The sequence below is a fragment of the Phyllobates terribilis genome, unplaced genomic scaffold, assembly GCF_046119375.1.
Source record: "Phyllobates terribilis strain yellow unplaced genomic scaffold, ASM4611937v1 Scaffold_40__1_contigs__length_11209783, whole genome shotgun sequence".
Lineage (NCBI taxonomy): Eukaryota > Metazoa > Chordata > Amphibia > Anura > Dendrobatidae > Phyllobates > Phyllobates terribilis.
In genome coordinates, this window is record NW_027362800.1 from 9,741,732 (window position 1) to 9,758,327 (window position 16,596).

A 16,596-nucleotide genomic window follows, 5' to 3' on the forward strand; every position below is an offset into this window, starting at 1 on the left:
TATAGAGGGAGAGCTAGATAGATAGCATTGCATTACATTACATTACATGGCAATGCAATGCACAGTTGCTGAAGTTGAACCAAAATGAGCTTGTCATCTGGCTTCTGCAACTTTTAACATGAAAAATCCAATGAGGAGAAGAAAAGCAAAGCCAAAGAGTCCATCCCAAAATCCGACAAACAAGCAAAATGAACAAAAAGCATTGAATTCAATTCTTTCTGATTTTAGAAACTGCATTAAAGAAGGGGTGCACCGGTCCTGGAGATACTGCAATACCAGGTCAATGCGTGGAGTGGACAGAGCAAGCTCTTTTTCCATCTCCCTGTTCTAAAAATCCATTTAATATATGGTCCCCAGATAGGGGACGTATCAGATATTAAACTGATAAGAACAGATACTACACTTGATCTTAGCCAAAAGGCCGAGAAGCGATAACCAGAATTGGTTTCCGACTACGGTGCCACCCAAGGATTCTGAAAAGTCCATTTGTGGAGATGGCCACCTGGACTCCCGTTAAGAAGACATGCTGTCAACCTCTAGATCCCTCACATGCCTGCACTTTTCGGCTTGCTGCTGCTGCAATCCACGCGTTTTAGATCTGCATAACTCCACCTCTTTTAGCACAGTACCCTCAACCCCCGGCTGTTCCCACCCGCCTCAACACCGTTGGAAGGGAGGAGAACCAATTAAGGCGGGGGGGGGTGGAACGAGCAGCTGTCTACCCTTAGCAGTAGGGTTGCTGATTAATTACCTCTCCTGCTGCTGCTGCTGCTGGCTGTCCAGCAGCAGACTGAAGGTGGCTGCTGCTGTGCGCAGGTATATAAAGGCTCAGAGCCTATTATGACACGCGCAGCCAGCGTTCCATTGCCACATTCCGTCTACTGCAGGCGGGATACCTGGATGGCTGAATGTCACTGAGAAGCTCACAGAGACCGCCATAAGCAACAGTTTAAAAGAATGCCACAGACTAATCAACCAAACTTTTTGGGTTGGTTTCTCTTTTATAGTCTGCAGGCATTAAATGAAAGAAGTCAGTGTTCCAGCAGAGGGAGACAACGTTTCAGAAAAGGCATTGTAGCAAACCAAAAAAGAAATTTTAAGCGCAGCAGAGTAACCAGCTCACATACCTGTTAGCTCAGGTGAGTTTAAAAGGCTGCTGTTGATAACAAGGGCATTTGCTAAATAGATGGTGTGTGTGCAACAATATACTGAAAGGTCAATTATATTGTGCAGCTTATCTCACCACCTGTAGTTATTTAGGTGAAAGCTCCAAAATGCTTGCCTAATATGTCTGTTTATCCAAAAGGAAGTATAGAGGGAGAGCTAGATAGATAGCATTGCATTACATTACATTACATGGCAATGCAATGCACAGTTGCTGAAGTTGAACCAAAATGAGCTTGTCATCTGGCTTCTGCAACTTTTAACATGAAAAATCCAATGAGGAGAAGAAAAGCAAAGCCAAAGAGTCCATCCCAAAATCCGACAAACAAGCAAAATGAACAAAAAGCATTGAATTCAATTCTTTCTGATTTTAGAAACTGCATTAAAGAAGGGGTGCACCGGTCCTGGAGATACTGCAATACCAGGTCAAAGCGTGGAGTGGACAGAGCAAGCTCTTTTTCCATCTCCCTGTTCTAAAAATCCATTTAATATATGGTCCCCAGATAGGGGACGTATCAGATATTAAACTGATAAGAACAGATTTTTTTGATTGAAGCTGCATCCAAGGCACTGAAAAATGTGACCGAAGTCACACCAAAACAGCGCACGAGGCGAGGATTCATGTGGACCCTTCCCGGAGGAGAGGATCCCCAATAAACCATCCCCATCCCTCCGAGCCAGAAGGCCACAGCGAGGGTCAGGGATCTCCGATGCTCTCCCTAGCCGAAGCCGGAGAAGAGCTGTTTTCGTGCTCCCAGCTTCCATCTAGGCTGCCACCCTAGTGGAGCTGGAGCCTGTGTTGGTTTCTCAGCCCAAAGCTGACCGGACCTCCGACCGGGTTTATAAAAATTCCCCTTCCTAGCCCGGAGGCCAGGAATAGGGGGGGTTGCTCAGAAAGTATGATTGGCAAAGGTGCGGCGTGCTACGAAGCCAAGTCTTTCTGGGGTTCCCAGTCCCAGTAAGCTTGGACTCCCACCAGGGCGCCTACTCCTGAGGCACATTGCTCCAAAGCCCTCACACTTACCCAGCCTAGTGACTTCGATCCTGGAGGGCCATGTTTTCCATCAGATAACTCTAAGAGCCACCTGGCGTACTAACAAGTGCATCAAACCAGTGTGTAATATGCATCAACTTACTAGGGCAGCCCAAGGACAAAACTGCCTTTTCAAAAGATACTACACTTGATCTTAGCCAAAAGGCCGAGAAGCGATAACCAGAATTGGTTTCCGACTACGGTGCCACCCAAGGATTCTGAAAAGTCCATTTGTGGAGATGGCCACCTGGACTCCCGTTAAGAAGACATGCTGTCAACCTCTAGATCCCTCACATGCCTGCACTTTTCGGCTTGCTGCTGCTGCAATCCACGCGTTTTAGATCTGCATAACTCCACCTCTTTTAGCACAGTACCCTCAACCCCCGGCTGTTCCCTCCCGCCTCAACACCGTTGGAAGGGAGGAGAACCAATTAAGGCGGGGGGGGGGTGGAACGAGCAGCTGTCTACCCTTAGCAGGAGGGTTGCTGATTAATTACCTCTCCTGCTGCTGCTGCTGCTGGCTATCCAGCAGCAGACTGAAGGTGGCTGCTGCTGTGCGCAGGTATATAAAGGCTCAGAGCCTATTATGACACGCGCAGCCAGCGTTCCATTGCCACATTCCGTCTACTGCAGGCGGGATACCTGGATGGCTGAATGTCACTGAGAAGCTCACAGAGACCGCCATAAGCAACAGTTTAAAAGAATGCCACAGACTAATCAACCAAACTTTTTGGGTTGGTTTCTCTTTTATAGTCTGCAGGCATTAAATGAAAGAAGTCAGTGTTCCAGCAGAGGGAGACAACGTTTCAGAAAAGGCATTGTAGCAAACCAAAAAAGAAATTTTAAGCGCAGCAGAGTAACCAGCTCACATACCTGTTAGCTCAGGTGAGTTTAAAAGGCTGCTGTTGATAACAAGGGCATTTGCTAAATAGATGGTGTGTGTGCAACAATATACTGAAAGGTCAATTATATTGTGCAGCTTATCTCACCACCTGTAGTTATTTAGGTGAAAGCTCCAAAATGCTTGCCTAATATGTCTGTTTATCCAAAAGGAAGTATAGAGGGAGAGCTAGATAGATAGCATTGCATTACATTACATTACATGGCAATGCAATGCACAGTTGCTGAAGTTGAACCAAAATGAGCTTGTCATCTGGCTTCTGCAACTTTTAACATGAAAAATCCAATGAGGAGAAGAAAAGCAAAGCCAAAGAGTCCATCCCAAAATCCGACAAACAAGCAAAATGAACAAAAAGCATTGAATTCAATTCTTTCTGATTTTAGAAACTGCATTAAAGAAGGTGTGCACCGGTCCTGGAGATACTGCAATACCAGGTCAATGCGTGGAGTGGACAGAGCAAGCTCTTTTTCCATCTCCCTGTTCTAAAAATCCATTTAATATATGGTCCCCAGATAGGGGACGTATCAGATATTAAACTGATAAGAACAGATACTACACTTGATCTTAGCCAAAAGGCCGAGAAGCGATAACCAGAATTGGTTTCCGACTACGGTGCCACCCAAGGATTCTGAAAAGTCCATTTGTGGAGATGGCCACCTGGACTCCCGTTAAGAAGACATGCTGTCAACCTCTAGATCCCTCACATGCCTGCACTTTTCGGCTTGCTGCTGCTGCAATCCACGCGTTTTAGATCTGCATAACTCCACCTCTTTTAGCACAGTACCCTCAACCCCGGCTGTTCCCACCCGCCTCAACACCGTTGGAAGGGAGGAGAACCAATTAAGGCGGGGGGGGGGGGGGTGGAACGAGCAGCTGTCTACCCTTAGCAGGAGGGTTGCTGATTAATTACCTCTCCTGCTGCTGCTGCTGCTGGCTGTCCAGCAGCAGACTGAAGGTGGCTGCTGCTGTGCGCAGGTATATAAAGGCTCAGAGCCTATTATGACACGCGCAGCCAGCGTTCCATTGCCACATTCCGTCTACTGCAGGCGGGATACCTGGATGGCTGAATGTCACTGAGAAGCTCACAGAGACCGCCATAAGCAACAGTTTAAAAGAATGCCACAGACTAATCAACCAAACTTTTTGGGTTGGTTTCTCTTTTATAGTCTGCAGGCATTAAATGAAAGAAGTCAGTGTTCCAGCAGAGGGAGACAACGTTTCAGAAAAGGCATTGTAGCAAACCAAAAAAGAAATTTTAAGCGCAGCAGAGTAACCAGCTCACATACCTGTTAGCTCAGGTGAGTTTAAAAGGCTGCTGTTGATAACAAGGGCATTTGCTAAATAGATGGTGTGTGTGCAACAATATACTGAAAGGTCAATTATATTGTGCAGCTTATCTCACCACCTGTAGTTATTTAGGTGAAAGCTCCAAAATGCTTGCCTAATATGTCTGTTTATCCAAAAGGAAGTATAGAGGGAGAGCTAGATAGATAGCATTGCATTACATTACATTACATGGCAATGCAATGCACAGTTGCTGAAGTTGAACCAAAATGAGCTTGTCATCTGGCTTCTGCAACTTTTAACATGAAAAATCCAATGAGGAGAAGAAAAGCAAAGCCAAAGAGTCCATCCCAAAATCCGACAAACAAGCAAAATGAACAAAAAGCATTGAATTCAATTCTTTCTGATTTTAGAAACTGCATTAAAGAAGGGGTGCACCGGTCCTGGAGATACTGCAATACCAGGTCAATGCGTGGAGTGGACAGAGCAAGCTCTTTTTCCATCTCCCTGTTCTAAAAATCCATTTAATATATGGTCCCCAGATAGGGGACGTATCAGATATTAAACTGATAAGAACAGATACTACACTTGATCTTAGCCAAAAGGCCGAGAAGCGATAACCAGAATTGGTTTCCGACTACGGTGCCACCCAAGGATTCTGAAAAGTCCATTTGTGGAGATGGCCACCTGGACTCCCGTTAAGAAGACATGCTGTCAACCTCTAGATCCCTCACATGCCTGCACTTTTCGGCTTGCTGCTGCTGCAATCCACGCGTTTTAGATCTGCATAACTCCACCTCTTTTAGCACAGTACCCTCAACCCCCGGCTGTTCCCACCCGCCTCAACACCGTTGGAAGGGAGGAGAACCAATTAAGGCGGGGGGGGGGGGGGTGGAACGAGCAGCTGTCTACCCTTAGCAGGAGGGTTGCTGATTAATTACCTCTCCTGCTGCTGCTGCTGCTGGCTGTCCAGCAGCAGACTGAAGGTGGCTGCTGCTGTGCGCAGGTATATAAAGGCTCAGAGCCTATTATGACACGCGCAGCCAGCGTTCCATTGCCACATTCCGTCTACTGCAGGCGGGATACCTGGATGGCTGAATGTCACTGAGAAGCTCACAGAGACCGCCATAAGCAACAGTTTAAAAGAATGCCACAGACTAATCAACCAAACTTTTTGGGTTGGTTTCTCTTTTATAGTCTGCAGGCATTAAATGAAAGAAGTCAGTGTTCCAGCAGAGGGAGACAACGTTTCAGAAAAGGCATTGTAGCAAACCAAAAAAGAAATTTTAAGCGCAGCAGAGTAACCAGCTCACATACCTGTTAGCTCAGGTGAGTTTAAAAGGCTGCTGTTGATAACAAGGGCATTTGCTAAATAGATGGTGTGTGTGCAACAATATACTGAAAGGTCAATTATATTGTGCAGCTTATCTCACCACCTGTAGTTATTTAGGTGAAAGCTCCAAAATGCTTGCCTAATATGTCTGTTTATCCAAAAGGAAGTATAGAGGGAGAGCTAGATAGATAGCATTGCATTACATTACATTACATGGCAATGCAATGCACAGTTGCTGAAGTTGAACCAAAATGAGCTTGTCATCTGGCTTCTGCAACTTTTAACATGAAAAATCCAATGAGGAGAAGAAAAGCAAAGCCAAAGAGTCCATCCCAAAATCCGACAAACAAGCAAAATGAACAAAAAGCATTGAATTCAATTCTTTCTGATTTTAGAAACTGCATTAAAGAAGGGGTGCACCGGTCCTGGAGATACTGCAATACCAGGTCAATGCGTGGAGTGGACAGAGCAAGCTCTTTTTCCATCTCCCTGTTCTAAAAATCCATTTAATATATGGTCCCCAGATAGGGGACGTATCAGATATTAAACTGATAAGAACAGATACTACACTTGATCTTAGCCAAAAGGCCGAGAAGCGATAACCAGAATTGGTTTCCGACTACGGTGCCACCCAAGGATTCTGAAAAGTCCATTTGTGGAGATGGCCACCTGGACTCCCGTTAAGAAGACATGCTGTCAACCTCTAGATCCCTCACATGCCTGCACTTTTCGGCTTGCTGCTGCTGCAATCCACGCGTTTTAGATCTGCATAACTCCACCTCTTTTAGCACAGTACCCTCAACCCCCGGCTGTTCCCACCCGCCTCAACACCGTTGGAAGGGAGGAGAACCAATTAAGGCGGGGGGGGGGGGTGGAACGAGCAGCTGTCTACCCTTAGCAGGAGGGTTGCTGATTAATTACCTCTCCTGCTGCTGCTGCTGCTGGCTGTCCAGCAGCAGACTGAAGGTGGCTGCTGCTGTGCGCAGGTATATAAAGGCTCAGAGCCTATTATGACACGCGCAGCCAGCGTTCCATTGCCACATTCCGTCTACTGCAGGCGGGATACCTGGATGGCTGAATGTCACTGAGAAGCTCACAGAGACCGCCATAAGCAACAGTTTAAAAGAATGCCACAGACTAATCAACCAAACTTTTTGGGTTGGTTTCTCTTTTATAGTCTGCAGGCATTAAATGAAAGAAGTCAGTGTTCCAGCAGAGGGAGACAACGTTTCAGAAAAGGCATTGTAGCAAACCAAAAAAGAAATTTTAAGCGCAGCAGAGTAACCAGCTCACATACCTGTTAGCTCAGGTGAGTTTAAAAGGCTGCTGTTGATAACAAGGGCATTTGCTAAATAGATGGTGTGTGTGCAACAATATACTGAAAGGTCAATTATATTGTGCAGCTTATCTCACCAACTGTAGTTATTTAGGTGAAAGCTCCAAAATGCTTGCCTAATATGTCTGTTTATCCAAAAGGAAGTATAGAGGGAGAGCTAGATAGATAGCATTGCATTACATTACATTACATGGCAATGCAATGCACAGTTGCTGAAGTTGAACCAAAATGAGCTTGTCATCTGGCTTCTGCAACTTTTAACATGAAAAATCCAATGAGGAGAAGAAAAGCAAAGCCAAAGAGTCCATCCCAAAATCCGACAAACAAGCAAAATGAACAAAAAGCATTGAATTCAATTCTTTCTGATTTTAGAAACTGCATTAAAGAAGGGGTGCACCGGTCCTGGAGATACTGCAATACCAGGTCAATGCGTGGAGTGGACAGAGAAAGCTCTTTTTCCATCTCCCTGTTCTAAAAATCCATTTAATATATGGTCCCCAGATAGGGGACGTATCAGATATTAAACTGATAAGAACAGATTCTACACTTGATCTTAGCCAAAAGGCCGAGAAGCGATAACCAGAATTGGTTTCCGACTACGGTGCCACCCAAGGATTCTGAAAAGTCCATTTGTGGAGATGGCCACCTGGACTCCCGTTAAGAAGACATGCTGTCAACCTCTAGATCCCTCACATGCCTGCACTTTTCGGCTTGCTGCTGCTGCAATCCACGCGTTTTAGATCTGCATGACTCCACCTCTTTTAGCACAGTACCCTCAACCCCCGGCTGTTCCCACCCGCCTCAACACCGTTGGAAGGGAGGAGAACCAATTAAGGCGGGGGGGGGGTGGAACGAGCAGCTGTCTACCCTTAGCAGGAGGGTTGCTGATTAATTACCTCTCCTGCTGCTGCTGCTGCTGGCTGTCCAGCAGCAGACTGAAGGTGGCTGCTGCTGTGCGCAGGTATATAAAGGCTCAGAGCCTATTATGACACGCGCAGCCAGCGTTCCATTGCCACATTCCGTCTACTGCAGGCGGGATACCTGGATGGCTGAATGTCACTGAGAAGCTCACAGAGACCGCCATAAGCAACAGTTTAAAAGAATGCCACAGACTAATCAACCAAACTTTTTGGGTTGGTTTCTCTTTTATAGTCTGCAGGCATTAAATGAAAGAAGTCAGTGTTCCAGCAGAGGGAGACAACGTTTCAGAAAAGGCATTGTAGCAAACCAAAAAAGAAATTTTAAGCGCAGCAGAGTAACCAGCTCACATACCTGTTAGCTCAGGTGAGTTTAAAAGGCTGCTGTTGATAACAAGGGCATTTGCTAAATAGATGGTGTGTGTGCAACAATATACTGAAAGGTCAATTATATTGTGCAGCTTATCTCACCACCTGTAGTTATTTAGGTGAAAGCTCCAAAATGCTTGCCTAATATGTCTGTTTATCCAAAAGGAAGTATAGAGGGAGAGCTAGATAGATAGCATTGCATTACATTACATTACATGGCAATGCAATGCACAGTTGCTGAAGTTGAACCAAAATGAGCTTGTCATCTGGCTTCTGCAACTTTTAACATGAAAAATCCAATGAGGAGAAGAAAAGCAAAGCCAAAGAGTCCATCCCAAAATCCGACAAACAAGCAAAATGAACAAAAAGCATTGAATTCAATTCTTTCTGATTTTAGAAACTGCATTAAAGAAGGGGTGCACCGGTCCTGGAGATACTGCAATACCAGGTCAATGCGTGGAGTGGACAGAGCAAGCTCTTTTTCCATCTCCCTGTTCTAAAAATCCATTTAATATATGGTCCCCAGATAGGGGACGTATCAGATATTAAACTGATAAGAACAGATACTACACTTGATCTTAGCCAAAAGGCCGAGAAGCGATAACCAGAATTGGTTTCCGACTACGGTGCCACCCAAGGATTCTGAAAAGTCCATTTGTGGAGATGGCCACCTGGACTCCCGTTAAGAAGACATGCTGTCAACCTTTAGATCACTCACATGCCTGCACTTTTCGGCTTGCTGCTGCTGCAATCCACGCGTTTTAGATCTGCATAACTCCACCTCTTTTAGCACAGTACCCTCAACCCCCGGCTGTTCCCACCCGCCTCAACACCGTTGGAAGGGAGGAGAACCAATTAAGGCGGGGGGGGGGTGGAACGAGCAGCTGTCTACTCTTAGCAGGAGGGTTGCTGATTAATTACCTCTCCTGCTGCTGCTGCTGCTGGCTATCCAGCAGCAGACTGAAGGTGGCTGCTGCTGTGCGCAGGTATATAAAGGCTCAGAGCCTATTATGACACGCGCAGCCAGCGTTCCATTGCCACATTCCGTCTACTGCAGTCGGGATACCTGGATGGCTAAATGTCACTGAGAAGCTCACAGAGACCGCCATAAGCAACAGTTTAAAAGAATGCCACAGACTAATCAACCAAACTTTTTGGGTTGGTTTCTCTTTTATAGTCTGCAGGCATTAAATGAAAGAAGTCAGTGTTCCAGCAGAGGGAGACAACGTTTCAGAAAAGGCATTGTAGCAAACCAAAAAAGAAATTTTAAGCGCAGCAGAGTAACCAGCTCACATACCTGTTAGCTCAGGTGAGTTTAAAAGGCTGCTGTTGATAACAAGGGCATTTGCTAAATAGATGGTGTGTGTGCAACAATATACTGAAAGGTCAATTATATTGTGCAGCTTATCTCACCACCTGTAGTTATTTAGGTGAAAGCTCCAAAATGCTTGCCTAATATGTCTGTTTATCCAAAAGGAAGTATAGAGGGAGAGCTAGATAGATAGCATTGCATTACATTACATTACATGGCAATGCAATGCACAGTTGCTGAAGAACCAAAATGAGCTTGTCATCTGGCTTCTGCAACTTTTAACATGAAAAATCCAATGAGGAGAAGAAAAGCAAAGCCAAAGAGTCCATCCCAAAATCCGACAAACAAGCAAAATGAACAAAAAGCATTGAATTCAATTCTTTCTGATTTTAGAAACTGCATTAAAGAAGGGGTGCACCGGTCCTGGAGATACTGCAATACCAGGTCAATGCGTGGAGTGGACAGAGCAAGCTCTTTTTCCATCTCCCTGTTCTAAAAATCCATTTAATATATGGTCCCCAGATAGGGGACGTATCAGATATTAAACTGATAAGAACAGATACTACACTTGATCTTAGCCAAAAGGCCGAGAAGCGATAACCAGAATTGGTTTCCGACTACGGTGCCACCCAAAGATTCTGAAAAGTCCATTTGTGGAGATGGCCACCTGGACTCCCGTTAAGAAGACATGCTGTCAACCTCTAGATCCCTCACATGCCTGCACTTTTCGGCTTGCTGCTGCTGCAATCCACGCGTTTTAGATCTGCATAACTCCACCTCTTTTAGCACAGTACCCTCAACCCCCGGCTGTTCCCACCCGCCTCAACACCGTTGGAAGGGAGGAGAACCAATTAAGGCAGGGGGGGGGGGGGTGGAACGAGCAGCTGTCTACCCTTAGCAGGAGGGTTGCTGATTAATTACCTCTCCTGCTGCTGCTGCTGCTGGCTGTCCAGCAGCAGACTGAAGGTGGCTGCTGCTGTGCGCAGGTATATAAAGGCTCAGAGCCTATTATGACACGCGCAGCCAGCGTTCCATTGCCACATTCCGTCTACTGCAGGCGGGATACCTGGATGTCTGAATTTCACTGAGAAGCTCACAGAGACCGCCATAAGCAACAGTTTAAAAGAATGCCACAGACTAATCAACCAAACTTTTTGGGTTGGTTTCTCTTTTATAGTCTGCAGGCATTAAATGAAAGAAGTCAGTGTTCCAGCAGAGGGAGACAACGTTTCAGAAAAGGCATTGTAGCAAACCAAAAAAGAAATTTTAAGCGCAGCAGAGTAACCAGCTCACATACCTGTTAGCTCAGGTGAGTTTAAAAGGCTGCTGTTGATAACAAGGGCATGTGCTAAATAGATGGTGTGTGTGCAACAATATACTGAAAGGTCAATTATATTGTGCAGCTTATCTCACCACCTGTAGTTATTTAGGTGAAAGCTCCAAAATGCTTGCCTAATATGTCTGTTTATCCAAAAGGAAGTATAGAGGGAGAGCTAGATAGATAGCATTGCATTACATTACATTACATGGCAATGCAATGCACAGTTGCTGAAGTTGAACCAAAATGAGCTTGTCATCTGGCTTCTGCAACTTTTAACATGAAAAATCCAATGAGGAGAAGAAAAGCAAAGCCAAAGAGTCCATCCCAAAATCCGACAAACAAGCAAAATGAACAAAAAGCATTGAATTCAATTCTTTCTGATTTTAGAAACTGCATTAAAGAAGGGGTGCACCGGTCCTGGAGATACTGCAATACCAGGTCAATGCGTGGAGTGGACAGAGCAAGCTCTTTTTCCATCTCCCTGTTCTAAAAATCCATTTAATATATGGTCCCCAGATAGGGGACGTATCAGATATTAAACTGATAAGAACAGATTTTGCGTTTATATTTAAAATATCGTAGTCTTTATCTTTTCTTCAGAGCTTTAAAATAACATCTTCCATAGGTGATAGTTCCATATACTCAGGGCTCTTTTCTTTCCAAGCTTCTTCATATCCATTAGGTAGTACATATAAATTTCACTTAATGCCAGTCTTATACAATCCTTGACTTCTATATAGTCTCTTTTAAACAACAATATGTTTCTGGTCTTCCATAGAGCACTTTTAACACAACTCAAAGTGCACCATAAAACTCTCTCTTTTTCTTTCGTCATGTTTGGTAAAATCCCATATAAAACCACTTCATGGCTTAAAAAATTAAGACCAGATAAAAATTTTAAAAGCTCACCACAGTCTTTCCACACTTGCTGTGCAAAATCACAATTCCAAATAAGGTGCATAGTAGTCTCATCATTATTGCACTGATGCCTCGGGCAGGTTTGTATAGTGCTCAGTCTTCTTTTATACTGGAAATCACGAGTCGGTAAACATTCCTGCACAATCATCCAAGCTAAGTCTTTATGTTGATTCATCAGGTAAGGTGCATTTGTTAAATTCCATATTTTAGTGACTCTGCTATATGAATAATGGCTTATGGGCGTCAAAGTTTCTTTCTTTTTTAATTGCTGCAGCAGCTTCCTTGCATTCTTCAATGTCTCCATCTCAAAAGAATCTAGGCCATATAATCTGATAACTTTCTCCAGGATGGCATATTGTTGTGGAGGTGATAACAACACTGGGCTTGTTAAAGAAATGGATATCCACTTTCGCCTCCTAAAAATGTGGCCAGCTGCATATCTTAAAAAATGTGCCCAAGGGCTTGAAGCAAACATATATTTAAAACAGAGGCTAAAAAACTTGGAGTATAAAAACAGTTTGACGTTGGGAACATCCTTACCACCAAGGTGGTGCATCTTGTACATTGTTTCTCTCTTCACCTTTTCGAACTTAGAGTTCCACACAAATTCAAACAGCATTCTCTGTAATCTTCTCGCTGTAAGGTCACTTGGGGGATAAACATAACTGAGATATAACATGACAGGAAGCAGAAGGGCCTTAATAATTAAAACTTTACCTTCGATTGTTAATTTTCTTAATTTCCAAAAGTCAATCTTCTTTTGTATTTTGTCCCTTACTCCATCCCAGCTCTTCATTCCATCATTCTGTCGATCAAAAATCACGCCCAGAATTTTAATCTTCTCTGACTGCATCGGGAGATCAGGGATGGACACATCCGCCCAATTGCCACGGACAAAACAATCACATTTCTCAATGTTTAACTTAAAACCTGAGGCTTCACAAAAAAAATTGGTCGTTCTTATAGCTCTCCTGAGAGCGGCAGGTGATGAACAAAAAATAGTAATATCATCCATGTAGCCCATTACCTTCACATCTCTTCCATGTCCTCCAGGGATAGGGACACCTTTAATCACTTTATCCTCTCGTAGCATAGATAAAAGAGGCTCTATTGCACATATAAATAGCACTGGGGACAAAGGGCAGCCTTGCTTCACACCTGAATGCAAAAACACTTCATTAGACAAAAATCCATTGATTAAAATTTTACTAAAAGAGTTCTTATATAAAAGTGCCACTTGCTTGATAAAAATTTCAGGGAAGCCCATTTTTTTTAAAACCAACCATAAAAAACAATGAGAGACACGATCAAAAGCCTTTTGAAAATCCAACGATAAAATTGCTAAGTCTTGCTTCCTGGATTGCTGGTACCATATGACATCGCGGATGGTATTGAGATGCTCCGCAACTCCTCTTCCTGGCACCCCACATACCTGGTCTTCATAAATAACTTTGGATAAAACTTTTTTAAAACGGTTCACTAAAATTTTGGACATCAACTTGTAATCAACATTCAACAGTTTGATTGGTCTCCAGTTTGCCAGATGGGATTTGGCTCCTTTTTTAAAAATCAGGGAGACCAGACCACTTCTCCAAGATATAGGCAGGATATCACACTTAAAAGCTTCTTTGATTACTAAAAACAAGTCGGGTTTTAAAAAATTCCAAAATTCACGATAAAATTCAACAGGCAAACCGTCAGAACCAGGGGTTTTCCCATAGGAAAAACTTTTGATAGCAGCATCTACTTCCGACAAGGTGACTTCAGTGCATAACAATTCTTGGTCTTCGCGGCTCAGACTATTTTTTAATGAATTAAGGGCATCTTCAGTAAAAGACTGGTCTATAGTTTTCTCATTAAAAAGCTGCTGATAAAACTGGTGAGCTTGGTTGAGCATACCTTCAGTTGTAGTTTCACCCTCTAATTCTGTTATCATTTCCTTAGCAGCAACTACTTTTTTAAAAAAAAATCTTGAGCACTTTTCATTTTTCTCCATCACTTCAATTTTTGAGTTATAAATTATTTCCTTACCCTTCGACTCTATACTCTTTTTAATTTCTTTTTTTGTTGCTTCAATTAAATCGTCCATTTCAAGTCCCACATCTCTTAGTTGATAACAGGTCTGCAATTTAGTAATAAGCCTTTTATGCCAAGCGGACTTTTCTCTTGCATTGGCTATGCTGACCTTGATAAAAAAACTTTTTATCTTCATCTTGCTGTATTCCCACCATTCTAGCAGAGTTAAAAATTTTTGTTGTTTTGTTCTTAAATAATTAAAAAACGCTTTAAAATCTGTTCTTACCTTAGGATCTTGTAACAATGTTGTATTTAGCCTCCAAACTCCTCTTGCCTTGACAAGCCCAGGTAATTCTAACTCTGATAGCAACATCTTATGATCTGAAAAAATGTTTGGGATTAAGACAACAGATTTGACATTCACATATTGGGACATGAAAATAAAATCAATACGAGATTTAGAAGAAGAGTTCTCCCAAGTATAACCGGGATCATTACTACGGATCTCTTTCCAGGAGTCTCTAAGAAAAAAATCAGTTAACAAATCCTTTAGTTGTTTCTCTGTTTTGTCTTTTTTAGGAACGGTGGAACTCCCGCTTCTCCCTTCACCAGGCAAGACACAATTGAAATCCCCACAGAACATCAGAGGCGATGAACCAGGTAGGTAATATTGCACATCTTCAAACAACTGATGTCTCTCTTCCTTCACCGGAGAAGCATAAATGTTCAAAAGTCTAAAGTCCACACCTTTAAAACTAATATTTAAGAAAAGAGCACGTCCAGAAGAAATGTCCACAAAAGAGTTGATTTTAAAGTCATGCGACCTAAACAGCACTCCAATGCCAGAGGAACGATTTTCATTATCTCCGGACCAGATAGAGGGCCCATGAGGCCAATCTTTTCTTAAATCTGCATAATTCATATCAAAGTCAATGTTACATTCTTGCAAACAAAAGACATCACAGTCCACTGTTGACAGGTAGGAAAACAAAGCAGCCCTTCTTGTAGAGCCCCTTATACTCCTCACATTGAGCGAGGCTACTATAATTGATGAGGTCATGATAGGATAGTTCAGGTCACACTACTGTCAGAATCAGACATAAAGCCCACCGATGTTAACGGGCTCTGCACTTCTGAGTCCGAAAAAGAAATGTTTATAGGGTCTGAAGGCCTTGGCTCCTCAGGAGGGGCAGCGGGAGCCATTGGCTTGTATTGCAGAAGACTTGGTTTTAATGGACACTTCTTGGAAGTCTCCCTGGCCACATTCTCATCAGACCTATCATCTGTTTTCCTTTTCCTACGAGTTTCCAGCTCCATTGCTTCTTCCTCCGAGCTAAATGTCCCGATTTCAGCAGAGGGACTCCCCTCCACCACCATATCACCCGGATCAGAATCAGCAGCCCAGTCCTTAGATGAAGCTTCCCTCCTCTCAGGACGGACAGGTTTCTCAGCTGGAGGTTTCTGCATAGACGTGGGCTTATGCGCAGCAGGAATAGGAGAACTGGCAGGTTTTCCCTGTGCAGCAGGCACTGAAGTGCTTGTGGACCCGCCTACAGGGGGTTGTGTTCGCACAGTAGATACAGGAACACCGGTGGGACCCCCCTTAGCAGCAGGAGCAGGAGGGTTGGTTGTGACGCGCCCCCTGGGACATATTCCTTTTTGAGGGGAATACCCGGCACCGGATCAGATGGGGGGGGTTGTAGTCTCCGAGCGGCTGTGACCCGGTCCCGTGCCCAGGGCGTCAAGCTCAGGGTTATGTGGCAGTCTTTACTGATGTTATTAAAGTTCGTTGTGTCGACTACGCCACCCGTTGTGATGCGGTCACTGTGGCCGCCGCTGCAGCAGGGTCCGCTGAGGCTGATGGTGGATGCGCAGCTTGGTGGGATAACCCCCAACGGGAGGGGTATAGCCTCAGAGGGGACAGGCGCAGAGGATGGGGGTTGTGGTGGTGCGGTGCAGCCGGTAATGATGACAGACTCGGGTAGTGCAGTTAAGGGTCTTTACTTACTGCAGATGTTCCTGGTCACTCTAGCTCCAAGTGACCTCCCGAGCCGTGCTGCGTCCACCAGGTCCTGGATCCGGCCAACCCCCAAACAAGTCCGGAGCGTGGCCCTGAGCTCTCCCTCTGTCCTTTCTTCAGCCGTCCCCACCAGTGATTCACCTAAATCCAGCTCCCTCGGGCCTTCTGTTGGGCAACCTTTGGCCTCAGGTTCCCTGACCCTCCATGTGGTGTGCCTTCAGGGTGAATGTAGTGGGTGACCGTGACAGACTCTGCCCACGGTCTCCGGTCTCTGGCTGGGGAATGTCTTTACCCCCACCAGCTTGGGTTCCGGTACCCTTCTGCTGACTCCTCACCCGGTGTTCTTATTTGGGTTCTTGGGTCCCTTCTTTGTCCCCCCTCTGGGTCTTTCTGCACTCCACTCTCTCTCTCTTCAGGCTCAGGTCTGCTCTGCTCCCTTGCTGCAGGCTGACTTCCTCTGCAGCAGACTTGTTCTCTGCAGCTGACTGACTGACTGACAGGCTCCTCTGCGTCTGACCCTGATCCTAGTTGGTGCCCTCCTTATATATCCCTCTATGTGTGAGCTCAGGTGCCAGCACCCAATGAGCTCCTACCACTACCCAGACTGCTCCCCCTATCTGCCCCTACACTACATGGGATGTTCCTCCCCCCTCCCACTCCAGCCAGGAACAG

The 16,596-nt window shown here is 44.7% G+C and overlaps 8 non-coding genes and 2 pseudogenes across 8 annotated transcripts; all 10 read right to left on the minus strand.

Annotated features, from left to right (window-relative positions):
* Positions 1-242: 242 nt before the first annotated feature.
* Positions 243-433, minus strand: LOC141190357 (U2 spliceosomal RNA). Its single transcript, XR_012264384.1, has one exon. It is a non-coding gene; the product is annotated as a U2 spliceosomal RNA (small nuclear RNA).
* Positions 434-1,552: 1,119 nt separating this feature from the next.
* Positions 1,553-1,735, minus strand: LOC141185679 (U2 spliceosomal RNA). Its single transcript, XR_012260315.1, has one exon. It is a non-coding gene; the product is annotated as a U2 spliceosomal RNA (small nuclear RNA).
* Positions 1,736-2,259: 524 nt separating this feature from the next.
* Positions 2,260-2,375, minus strand: LOC141186151 (U2 spliceosomal RNA; annotated as a pseudogene).
* A 1,120-nt stretch (positions 2,376-3,495) lies between these two features.
* LOC141184158 (U2 spliceosomal RNA) lies at positions 3,496-3,686 on the minus strand. The gene has a single exon (XR_012258940.1). It is a non-coding gene; the product is annotated as a U2 spliceosomal RNA (small nuclear RNA).
* Positions 3,687-4,809: 1,123 nt separating this feature from the next.
* On the minus strand, positions 4,810-5,000 carry LOC141190358 (U2 spliceosomal RNA). The gene has a single exon (XR_012264385.1). It is a non-coding gene; the product is annotated as a U2 spliceosomal RNA (small nuclear RNA).
* A 1,124-nt stretch (positions 5,001-6,124) lies between these two features.
* LOC141190359 (U2 spliceosomal RNA) lies at positions 6,125-6,315 on the minus strand. The gene has a single exon (XR_012264386.1). It is a non-coding gene; the product is annotated as a U2 spliceosomal RNA (small nuclear RNA).
* Positions 6,316-7,437: 1,122 nt separating this feature from the next.
* Positions 7,438-7,628, minus strand: LOC141185533 (U2 spliceosomal RNA). Its single transcript, XR_012260187.1, has one exon. It is a non-coding gene; the product is annotated as a U2 spliceosomal RNA (small nuclear RNA).
* A 1,120-nt stretch (positions 7,629-8,748) lies between these two features.
* LOC141190360 (U2 spliceosomal RNA) lies at positions 8,749-8,939 on the minus strand. Its single transcript, XR_012264387.1, has one exon. It is a non-coding gene; the product is annotated as a U2 spliceosomal RNA (small nuclear RNA).
* A 1,117-nt stretch (positions 8,940-10,056) lies between these two features.
* Positions 10,057-10,247, minus strand: LOC141190361 (U2 spliceosomal RNA). The gene has a single exon (XR_012264388.1). It is a non-coding gene; the product is annotated as a U2 spliceosomal RNA (small nuclear RNA).
* Positions 10,248-11,371: 1,124 nt separating this feature from the next.
* LOC141185749 (U2 spliceosomal RNA) lies at positions 11,372-11,547 on the minus strand (annotated as a pseudogene).
* Between the last annotated feature and the right edge of the window lie 5,049 nt (positions 11,548-16,596).